Source organism: Haliaeetus leucocephalus, unplaced genomic scaffold, assembly GCF_000737465.1.
Source record: "Haliaeetus leucocephalus isolate CR32 unplaced genomic scaffold, Haliaeetus_leucocephalus-4.0 Scaffold751, whole genome shotgun sequence".
Lineage (NCBI taxonomy): Eukaryota > Metazoa > Chordata > Aves > Accipitriformes > Accipitridae > Haliaeetus > Haliaeetus leucocephalus.
This window is the reverse complement of record NW_010973187.1, coordinates 14,935,801-14,948,092: the sequence shown is the minus strand read 5'-3', so window position 1 is coordinate 14,948,092 and position 12,292 is coordinate 14,935,801.

The following is a 12,292-nucleotide window of genomic DNA, read 5'->3' as shown; positions in this document are numbered from 1 at the left end:
CGATGTACAAGTCAATCTTACATTGCAGACACCTCGGGACTTCACCAGGTCCGTTACACCTGTTATTAAAGGTATCCATTGTACTTCCATTCTCCAAAGTCAAAATCTTTGTAGATTATTAGTTTTCTATACAGACTACATGTCACATATCTACACAAAAGGATCAAGTCCCCTTCAATGAAATTAAATAGGAATTTAGCTGCCTATAGACACAGTTCGTCATATCTGCTTTACAGAACTGCATGCCTCTAAATTTACTATGCATTTTCTATTGAAATTTTCCTGGATAACAAAATTCAGGCACAGTAATGTAGGGAGATGGGTGTTTTCCAACTAAAATACCACTGCAATGCAGATTAGGAGGAGAGGCAACAAAGCTAGGAGTGATCAGAACAGGGAAAAACTCTATCAGAAATGCAATTAGTTCCTGCCTTTCCTATTCATTGTCTACTCATAATGACATCTGTATCTGTTGCATTCCCTAAGTTATGTGGTCATCAGTAGATGGCAAAAGCTCTTGCAACTGTTTTGTTCACCAATTATCTAAAACTTCTCGTGTCAAGGCTTAGTGAAAACAAAGGCAAAAGAATTTATCCATTTCTGCTGATTTCGAGAGTAATAAATAATGTTTAATGCTTCTTTCTACCAGCCGGGGTACTCATGACACTTCTGAAATGGTCTATCATTTATTTAATGCCTAAATAGACACTTACTTGCTGAACTTGGAGGCACACATACAGAAACATGGCTAGAATTTGTTATTTAGAGAAACTCTTCAAAGCCATGGAAATATATTTACAAGCAAAGGCAACTTTTAAAGATGAGGGGGGTTGGGGTTGTTTTTCAGTATGAATTACTTCATGTCCCTGGACCACAGGATTACGCTGAGAGCTCAAGGTTATCCAATATTTGTAAAGATCTGGCCACTTCTTTAGGAAAGTAAAATCATGGCTTTATATAAAGGCAGACTTTACCTTTATCAGTTCAGCAGTCTTAATCCTGATCTCCACATTTGAAGAACTGTGGAAAAGGGTGTGTGGGTGAGGGGGAAAACATGGACATAATTGGACAGGAAAATGTTAGTCTCTTAGTTTTATCGCCTTTGTTCTTTGGAAACAAAAATTACTTTACATTTACTGACAATAAAACAAGATTTTTCTCAGCGGTGAAATTTTCCCCATAGAAATCTTACATAGCAGTAGTAAATAATGCAGCACAAGGTAATGACAATGACACATTAGAGCTTCGTTTGAATGCATGCTGTGCTTTGTGCATGATGCAGAATTCAATGGACAGCGATGCGAAGTGGGGGAAGAGGCTTGTTTGTGTTCAGATTACATAATCCACTCGTCTTTGTTGCTACCATTCTAGGCATTTTGTCCAAAGATGTTCTGCTTCTTATAAAGTGCATTCAACCTTATCTGGAGCTCAGACGCCTAAGGCTTTGTTACAATAGTTATTTATAACTTAACTATAAAAAAAATGATAGCTGAACAGGAAAACACTTCTTCAGTCATAAATAAATAGCTCATTTGTACCTAGGGAGGAGAAGAATAGCTTTCAAAGAGCTTCCCCTTCAATTGCAGAATCATGACTTCCAGGTAGAAACTATTGGAAGAAGGCTCTCTAAAACTAGATTTGTGCAGTTTGTTGTTGAAAGTTTATTGCTAAGATTGCCAAAATTACTCTGGTATTTGAATACCTTTGCGGGTTTTTAGGTGTCCAACTTGGAATGAATCTGAAAGGAGCCATTATAATACTAAGCATTACCAGCTCTCTGAAAACCAGACATCCCTGTCAAATATAAGACTAACCATCTAGAAATGGAAAAACACAAAGTTTTTGCCGAAGACAAAATGAGTGGCAGCTGCAGACGGAGGAGCATATTCATGTGGGATAATTTAGGCCTTTGAAATACAATGGAGGTAAAGAAAAGAAACCTTGAAAAGTTTCCTATCAATTATCTAAGTAACAATTTATGACCTATTGTAAGTATTGATTTTGTGCTCAGAAGCTTATTTCAGATAGGGGGCTAACATTTTATTGAAACAAGTAAATCAGAAACTATGCTCTGTTTCTGATGATACTGTAATGACTGTGTTTGATATCAGTTATACCGGTATGAAACTAAAACACTGATAAAGCTTCTTCTTATTTCCAGAGATGAATCAGCTATACCCAAATAACTATATCCCATGAGTGTTATCATTTCAACTATGATGTTCAGCGATATGGTAACATCATAGTTGAAACACTGAAGTTTTGTGTGTTTACAAGACCCTGCATATTATCTCCAGCCAAACAGTGATATAAACCTACTCAAAGGAGTTTAACTTTCAAAAATCAGGAAAAAAACCTCAATTGTATTTTCACCCTCATGTGCAGGTTTTGCAAAGATGTTTTTCCTTTTCATTTCAGCAAAGTACTTTTGGGTTTAGGGGCTAAAAAAAGAAGAGAAGAATAAGAGTTCATATAGTGACATTGAACTTGAACCACACATAAACAAGGTTTGTTAGTAAATTTTAGTTGAGGCTGGTTCTGTGCTAACTGACCTACTTTGCTGATCTCTCAGGTCATCATCCATGTTACATTTGAACATTTCCAAACCTCTCAAATAAACAGTGATATTTTTTCCCCTATTTTTCTGTTATTAGGCTGGAAGAGTCCACTACCAATTTCCCCAGTATACAAGATTTGTAAGCAGCAACAGAGAAACCTCCTGAACTCTCCAAAGCGCATGCTGAAATGCAGCATTTCTCTACTCTTGAATTTCTTTCAGTAGGTGTTGAAACCTTTTATAGTAAATTGCATTTTACATGTTAGGAACTTCAAAAGAAGGTGTTAATATAATTGAGACATGGTAAGTTTGACAGTTGGTGTCATTATATGAGTTTCACTCAGCAGCCTTCTGAAGCAAAAATAATTAAAAAATCTGTCTTCCTAAAGAAAGGAAGCTTATGCCTATAATGATGAAATAACTTCTTAATAACTTGCTTTAATCCATAAAGTCCTTGTCCCAGGCCCAATATTCAACATTTTAAAGTGGATTACATGTACTATTCTGACTCCCATATTGCTGGTATTATTTTAAAAATAGATCCTTTGCAGCAATATTATTGTATTCTGTGGTTATTACTCTCCCTTATATTTGTATAAAAGTATAGATAGGGAAATACCTTACAGTTAGCTACTTAACACTTGCTTTAAATCTCTTTGCCCTTCAGTGTGTACCAATAGGCTGGTGTCCTGCCCAAAATTACCACTTTTACCATGGTTGTAAAACATGTTGTAAAACATCAAGCCAGATGACAGAGAAGGGCCTGAGGACAGCCATGTTATTTGGAGAGCCTGGGAACAGGAGACACTCTGAGTATCAATTAGTTGATTCATTTCCTGCTGAAATTTTGGTCACCAGCATGTGATTTTGTTGATCAGAAAATGTTAGGATTCAGACTGCTAAAAGGTAGGAACATTTTTGTTCTGTTTGAGGCCTATGAAGACAAGCCAAAAAAAAAAAAATTATCAACAAACAAAATGACACTAGATATGTAAAATACAAAAAGAACTGTCCTTTTGGCTCACATATGCTAATGCAGAATGAAATCAAGGACAAATCTGACAATTAAATCCTTGGGAATATTCTTGGAATATGTCATATGTGAAACCAATTCTGCTTTGCAAAGAGCTCAGAGGGTTCCTGGGGCTTGCATCATCTCCATATTCCTTGCTGAAACGTGTATTGTGCTGCCTAATTTGCCTCTCTATTCCTTCCAGCCTGCATTTTTATAGACCATCCTTTTGAAGCCAGCAGAAAGTTTTAAAAAATCTAAATATAGAGAAGTCTTTTATGCAGTCACCCTACTAGACAGCTAACATTCACTTTGCAACAAGTTCCATACAAAGATCAAACATGACAGAGTTTATGGTGAAATCAGGAATGGACACAGCAGTAGACCTTCTTCTTCATAAACATTGCATTGTATAAACATTTTACAGATACAAAAATGAAACTTCAGATTTTTCAGGCCTGCCTAGCATAGCCCCAGCCTTCACAGAAACCTGTTCTTTGCCTAAACTCATCTGTCTCACTTAGCTGTTACTCTGACCTTGGTGGTCTTGTTGATATGAGTCAATCAGAATTTAAACCCAAAGACTTGTAAAAACAGGTCTCCAGTTAAGTGCTGCAGGCACATTTTAATCTTACATCAATGATTTGTGTACCACAGCCATCCCTGAAAAGGTTGGAATATACCTTACAAAGTCCTCCTTTCAACGGTTTGAATGATGGAGAGAGGAGAAATATTGTGCACAACTGAAATTGAGGAGGGATGTAGATAGCCACCACAGTTCATCCCACTAAATTTGACAGCATTTCTGCACTATATGCCTCCTTACCCATTTAACAAGCCTAATTATCTTTCCATGTGCTTGAAGACAAAAGATCCAAGCATGGTAAAACCCATGTTCTGTGAAGAATGGTGCTCCATCCAGGCTGTTGTGCAGCTCATATTCCTCAGGTTAGGTACTTCTACCTCACTTGGACAGGCAATTCTGCTTCTGTAGGAATGCTCAGACCATGTCAGACCTTCCCAAGCATCTCAAAATAGAAGTTTATGAACTGACATCTTCAGAGAAATAAAAATACCAACTTTACACATTCTCAGTTTAGCAGTAGGCAGCAAAAAGAGGAGAGAGAAGAAAGACAGATTTTGATACCAGTGTGTTAAATCAGGTCAGGCACCAGGTTGAAGACAACTTTGGGACAAGCAAGAAGACACAGAGAGATGGGTGGAGGGAAGCAGGAGCAGGAACACTAGGCAGGCAAGGAGAGCTGAGCAATCAGGTCTAGGACTGATTTGTAGAGGGACCTCACTGTTGTGTGCAGCATGCTGAGGGAGTAGTTTTGCTGTGCTGCAACAGCATTTGATGGGTTAATAACAGCAGTTATTTAGTATTATCGCAGGTTAGATAGTTGATTCTTTGAGCGTTACCACCTCAGTGCCAACACTACTCGTCATTTATTCAGTCTCCTCTAAAAATGTTCACCTCAAGTGTTTCAGACCCATGACAGCTTTGTTGCCTCCTCTCATTTGTAACGGTGTTTGCATACACCTTGCAGATCTTTCCAAAGACCAGCATACCAATGAATTTGTCAAGGGTTTTGTGGGTTTCAGGGAGTTCTGTAAGACCTTCATCACTGGACTCCACACACAGGATGTCAGTCTCTAATTGTGCACAGACATCATCGCCAGGCTCCTAGACTCGTCCCCAACCTCCATGACTCGCTACAGTTCAGTTTATGTCCTTATCATTGCATCAGCCACCTTTCATAGAGCTAGCTTTTCAGCACCCATTCTTGTGGCACTATCATCAACAGCTTTCTGGAGAGAACATTTTATGTTGGTTCGCGTAAAGCAGCTTCACATAAGGCACCACCAATGACTCTGTCCTCTTGATGGAGTGTTGTCTTAATACACTAACCTGCACCATCTACTCTGATTGCACAGCCCAAACTCTTTTCTTGTTTACTGGAGATTAAAGCTACCTTTTCTAGTCTTCGTGTCTTTCATCCAGACCCAAAGAGAAAGGAAAACCGGAGCACCGCAGGGAGAACTTGCTCTGTCATTGTGAGAATATGACACATCCTCAAATTACAGTGGGGATAGTTGAAACATGATGGGGGAAGGCCTGTGTTATAACACTAGGAAATTAAATGTACTTTTGTAGCTCTTTGTATCTTACACAACCCAGCAGGAATGACATGAGGGAAGATGACAGGCAAGCACATGCCTCAGCTAAGGAGAGGGGAAAGAAGGTGAGGAAGCAGGAGGTGGTGATAGAGCATGAATCGCTTCACAAGGCATCCCCAGACAATCAAGCTGACAGAAGGAGTGGGAGTTTGCAGGCAAACTTTCTGCAGTCTCATTAGATTGGGAGCAGGCTGATGAGAGCTGTAAATAACAGGTGCTTTATTTAACAAGGGAGAGAGAACATGAAAATGAAATGAAAGAAAATGATTAGGACTGAAATTTCACCAAGAGTGTTGGAGGCTGAGGCCGTGGCAGGGAAAAGCGTGGTGCTCTACCTCTTTCTGTCCCTTTGGCTGTGTGTAGGCTCAGAGGCAGGAGGAGGGAAGGTCTCCTCTGAACACTAACCTCCTCCAGCCTGCAGGGATCTGCCATAATGTGCCTATCTTTGCAAGGATCTGTAGTTTTCCACAGCTTCAGCACCTACTGTATTCCTTCAAGAACAGACTAGTACCGTCGCACAGGGCCTGGGACAAATGGCCTTTCAGGTGGAGCTACTGGACCAGGTGTCCAGTGCAACATCTTATGAGCTCCATGTAGTGACCGGCAACTGTGAATAGTGCTCTCTCATTAATGGTCTTGGCTCTGTTTCCTGGAAAATCAACTTCTGAGGTGGCCCAGAGCCTCTGGCACATAGGACATCTCTGAGGGACAGAGATACACTTCCACTTGTTCAGAAAATTAATGCCTGAGTTGAGTCATAGCCTGCAGAGTTTTTGTGACCCTTCTGAGCAAGTCTTGACATTTCTCCACCTTCCAAAAACATCAACAAAACTCATTCACCAAAATAGCTATTTCACTCACTCCCAGGAACAGAACACGATCTACCATAAAGTTCAATTTCATAATTTTTTTTTTTTTTTATAAAGAGGACCTACCTATGAAGATTTTAGCTCTGTGTAGTTAACCAAGGAAATTCTTATCAAGTTTATTATGAAATTGTTGCCAGAGACAGCATAGCATAGGTATCCAGCAGGTGCACAAGATGTCCAGCAGTCACCAGTTTCTTTACTTTTCTCATTGCATCAGAATACATGAGCAGCAGTCTTTTTTTCATATTTCCTTTCAATACAAGAGTAGTAAAGAAATGTTAACCTTCTTTTGTCTTCACCTGTCAGAATGGGATGGACATGTCATCATCTTAAAATTGCCAATGCCAGATTTTTTTAAGCTACTTCTGAAAGAATAAGAAACTTTTTCCATTTGTTTTCAACACTTCATGGTGGTCACCTTGCCAAGAAATAGGAATTTAATTTTGCAGGAGAAAGTTTGCTCAATAGCAACTGGCAGACTAGCAATTAGTTATATCCTGCCTTGGTATCGGTCATAGTACCTGGTTCTCCCTACATTCTTGAAGGCAAAAGAAGCAACCTGGAGGTTCCTTCCTCTCTCAGAGGCAGGGTAATATTACCAAGTTGACAAGCATTATCTAGTCTTGTCCTTATCAGCATCCAGCTCCCACATCTACCGGGATTCTAAAGAAACCAAGAGCTGCAGCAAGTTACCACTTTGTGGCTGGACAACTGGATTTTTGTGGAAGGGAGAAAAAATTAGAAATAGTTTTTCACTCACTGGGTGTTTGATATAGATATATATACTCCTATAGACCCATTTCAAACTTCATAACAGGGAAACACTTCAAAATCCGGAAAATATTTAACTTTTTTTGTTACGTTACCCTTTTACACACTTGCCTGAGGGTAGCACTGGTTCACTTGCCTTTTGCAGTCTGGTTTATGTCCATGCACCACTAGATATATGGGGAGGTAGTGATTCATCTGATCTGACTTTAGATGTCTATTGCTTGGTTGCTTTGGCTACCTGTGGCTCTCTTTGTAATCACTTCAGAGACCAGGGGGCTTTAAGGTACAATTCATTCGACCTATATTAGACATTAGCTTTAACATGAAATAAATTGCACTCCAGAAGTTCTGCTTTCTCTCCAAAGTGAGCCTCAGGTGACCAGCCCAAGCACAGCTGCCTATGGTGCAGCTGTCTACAGCTGTGTTGAATCAGTCCCACTCATGAATCTCACCCAGTGCCTGTATCCACTGAAATCAGTGGTGAAACTCCCTTAGGCTTTGGGTACAGTTCTGCCCCATTTCATCTTTGAGAAGAAATGAATGTGCTTGCAGATGTTTTCAACACATGGTGGGCTTTTACTTTCCCAAAGATTTAGGAGAGCATCATAAAGACTCATTAAATATCTGTATTGAGTTGCTCCTGTTCACTGACCTGTTTGAAATGAAAATTAAGTTAGTGTGATAGGGTTGGAGATGTAACATTCTTCTGCAGGTTCGAAATTGTAGAGGTAATTGTTTTATTAAAATATTTGCTCTTTTGCTCCCTACAAGGTTTTTGATGGCCTGGAAGTCATTGTGTAGCACCATGCTAGCCGTTAGTGCTTTGATTTCCACAATGCCTTTCTTTATTTAATGGGCCTGAAATATTGATTAACATTTACAGATTCAATTCCAAGCACTTGCCAGGGGTTACAGAGAGCCAGAGAGAGCTGGTTGTGCCAGTCAAATTCTGAGGTGTAATGAAATCCCCTACTGTGCCTGTCAACTCATCCAGTGTACAGGTCATTTCCCACAAGGTCTGCAGTGTTGAAAGAAGCAGTTTTCACTCGAAACATTTCATAGGCAAAGGAAAAATATGTCTCCAGTATTGTATGCTTTTTCCCTTTGTCTAATATTGAATAGGCTCATTGCTTCACACAATTTTTGCCCCCAAAGCTTTCTAAGTCAATAGAAGAAGAATGTTTCAGGTGGGCACAAGTCAAGAATCTCAGTGTAAATGCCTTATTACTGTTGTCAAGGAATTTCACAGTAACTAAGGCTAGAGATAGACGAACCTCAAAAGAACTGGAATCTCAATTCATTTTAGTTAAGTATTGAATGATTCTTTTATTCTTCCAAATATTACAAAGCTCCCTTTGAAAGATGCTTGCATCCTTCTTCCCCTAATGTACTCTTTCTTAATTTGTTCCAGGACCACAATTTTCCTTCAAATTCAAACTCTCTTACCTATTTCAATCCAAGTCCAAATAGAATCTATTCTATTCCATTCAAGTATTTACCTGATTTTTCTTTTTTTCATGATCAGGGTGCTTTTGTCTTCTTATCTCCTATGGAGAAGAGAAAGAATGCAGCAAAATGTTTTGTTTTCTTAGGGTTTCAGTATTGCTTCTGCTATTAAATTTTAAAAATCTGTTTTCGAAAAGGTTATGTTAAAGAAAGATATCTTGTTCTTTGAGTGACAATCCAGTGAAGGTCCTTGTGATGGTCTGTGATCAAATTCATTATGTAGGTTATGAGTACTCCCCAGAACAGTAATGCTGCTTGCAGGATCTAATTTTAGAACAACTATAACAAATGTATTTATGCCAGAAAATTAAAGTAAAGTTGCTGAACCTAATAGCTCATGTGAGGCAATATTGTCTCAAGATCACATTTGCTGAATGGTGCAGTAGAGGAGTATTGTTGTTTGCCGTCTGTTCTCTAATGGGGGAGCACACATATCCAAGCTAGCAAATGTTTCCAGCACCATGTCCTGACCTGAACTCAAAATGATAGCTTTGATTTACAAGTTTATAGTTGACTTTGGCTAGCTTCTCTGCCAGCTTCATTTTGTAATGGAACATTTGACACTGATGCATGGCCAAATAGAACTACCGATAGATTCAAAACCAGTTTCTTCAGTATTTGCTGAGTATATTGAAAGGAGAGGGAAAATATCCATCTGAGAACAAAGCATTGGAAATTTTAGATACGAGTGGCACTGGTTCAGGAGGGATCAAGTCCAGTAGTTTAACTGAAAAATTCTAGCTATCTAAACGCAATGGATATTGCAAAAGGCAAAGGGGCTTTCCATTACAAAGGATGGTGAGCAAAATCCTACTATTTGGCATTCCACAGAAAGTGCACATTTTCTCCCTCAAATATTTATTTATTTTTTATTTAGGGGCTTTGCACTAAGATAAGCTGCAAACATGAAGCCCTGATAAATAGTTTGCTACCAGATATTGGTTTCCCATCACCAGGAATGAGGTTCAGTGAAACTTGGGCTACAAGATTCCTTTGACCTGCAATATACATCCAGTTCTGTTGCTGAGAAATTAATTATGGTCTGTATAAACCATTGTTTCAGTCACCACACTTAAAATTCTTCATTCTTCATTGAGATCAAGATATCTCAAAGAAGAGCTTTGCTGGAAAAGGGAATGAAAAGCACTTTTTTCCAGTAGCCAGCATGCTCAAGGTTAACATATAAAATTCTAATGATCCATCAGTGATTCCAAGGGGTGGGATCCCATTTAAGATTAAAGAACCTATATTCAGGTGTCCATATGTGAGCTGAGTATTTAATTTCCTGATAGGTACAGCCAAGAGACATTGTATGCAGAGAACTATTTAGCTGACCAGCCATTAAAAGTAGAATTCATCTGTTAAAGCTTTCCGAAGCGTAAATATCTGGGGCCTTTTGAAATGCCTAAGGCATCCCTGCTGGACTGACACGTAACATAGGATTTATGGGAGATGACACCATTGTGAAACAGCAGCTAGAGGCTAAGCAAGATATTTCTCAGAATCTAAAACAACACAAGACTGTAGATAACTACTGCAGGGTGAGCTGATAATCTGAGCAACACAGATATCTCTGCTTTCCGACAGGGAGACATCCCAGAGCATTTGAGACATTTACATAGCTTGGACAAACATGACACAGGCCCTGTAGGAGACACAAGCCCTACTGAAAATGCAGGTGTGAGCCAAGTGGGATCCACAAGGAAACCTCAAATGGCAATAGACATATTCATTTAGGCAAATTAACTGAGTTCTAGAACACATTGACTTTTCATTACATTTCCTTTAACTATACCAGGAGCTTAGACACTTAGCAGATGTGTAGACACCTACAGGTAAACTGTTCTGGGACTTTCATGTTTCATCATGTCAATATAGGTATTGAAATTTCTCAGAGTACCACATCTGAAGTATCTCAGGATCAGATTGGCAATAACAAGTGGTTTATGGATCCACAAGTCTATAGTGGACTCTAAATCAATATAAAATCCAAGCTACTTTAACTCCATTCTCTGTCAAGAGATGAATTAATCGGAACAAGTTTTCTTACCTTAGGTACTTTTCTCCCATTCAGTATTTTCAGAAAAGATGACAATTTGTCCCTTTGCTAAAAGGCGGTGTGTGCAGAAGGAAGACTTTCTGATCCTAGACCTACCGGGTTCAGATCTCACGTACTCTACATCTCAATGCTGAAGTCAACATGCAACAACAGATAAACTGTGAATTTTGAAATCAGAGTACCTTGCATATCATAGAATCATGCAATCATAGAATATCTCAAGTTGAAAGGGACCCATAAGGATCCTTGAGCCCAACTCCCTGCTCATAGCAGGACTACCTAAAATTAAACCATATGACTAAGAGCATTTTCCAGATCCTCCTTGAACTGACAGGCTTGGTGCTGTGACCACTTCCCTGGGGACCTTGTTCCAGTAACTGACCACCCTCTCAGTGAAGAACCGTTTCCTAATGTCCCATCTGAACTTGCCCTGATGCAGCTTCATTCCATTTCCTCGTGTCCTATCGCTGGTCACCAGAGAGAGGAGATGAGCACCTTCCCTTCCACTGCCTCCCTTGAGGAGGTTGCAGACTGAAATGAGGGCACCCCTCAGCCTTTTCTTCTCCAGGCTGAACAAACCAAGTGACTTCAGCTGCTCCTCATAAGTCTTGCCCTCAAGACCTTTCCCCATCTTGGTCACCCTCCTCTGGACACACTCTAATAGTTTGATGACCTTCTTATATTGAGGCACCCAAAACTGCACACAGTCCTCGAGGTGGGGCATCTATTACCAGGGAAAGGTAAGTTTGATCTCTCATGTAATTGAGACTATTGCCCTACTTCCCTGGTTTTCCCACCTGATTGTCACTCTTTTTCTAAGACAGCTGGCTCCCCACTCTTTTTTTTTGCTAAGTTACTCTTGAAAAGAATTGGCAATGCTTTGCACTGGTTCTGCTCCCCTTCTACCAGATCAATGCATCCTTGTCTCTTTGTTAGTTCTCTGATGGTCTTATCCAGAGAGTAAATATGTCTGCTGGATGAAACTTAGCCTATCTGTCCTGCGTGTGGTGTGGAGACTCTTGGGCAGAGCCAGTTTAGGGCTGTCAGAACTTGCTCATTTCTGGGGGTTTCCTACACCTCAGATGATCTTCACCTTTCTTCTAGGGTGGCTAGGACTCTCTCTTTTGTTTCTACTTCCCAGTTCTCTGCTCTCCTCATCTTTAAATCAACTCAGAGAGAGTTTTCTTAGAAAGCTGCACAATGCAGAGTGCAGTCTTATCTCATCTTGATGGAAGACCCTGACCCAAAGGATCTGTGACTCTGTAGTCCTCCTCAGATTAATTGGATTTTTCGGTATGACCCCTTACTTTGACCAGGAGGTTGCTATTTCAATACTG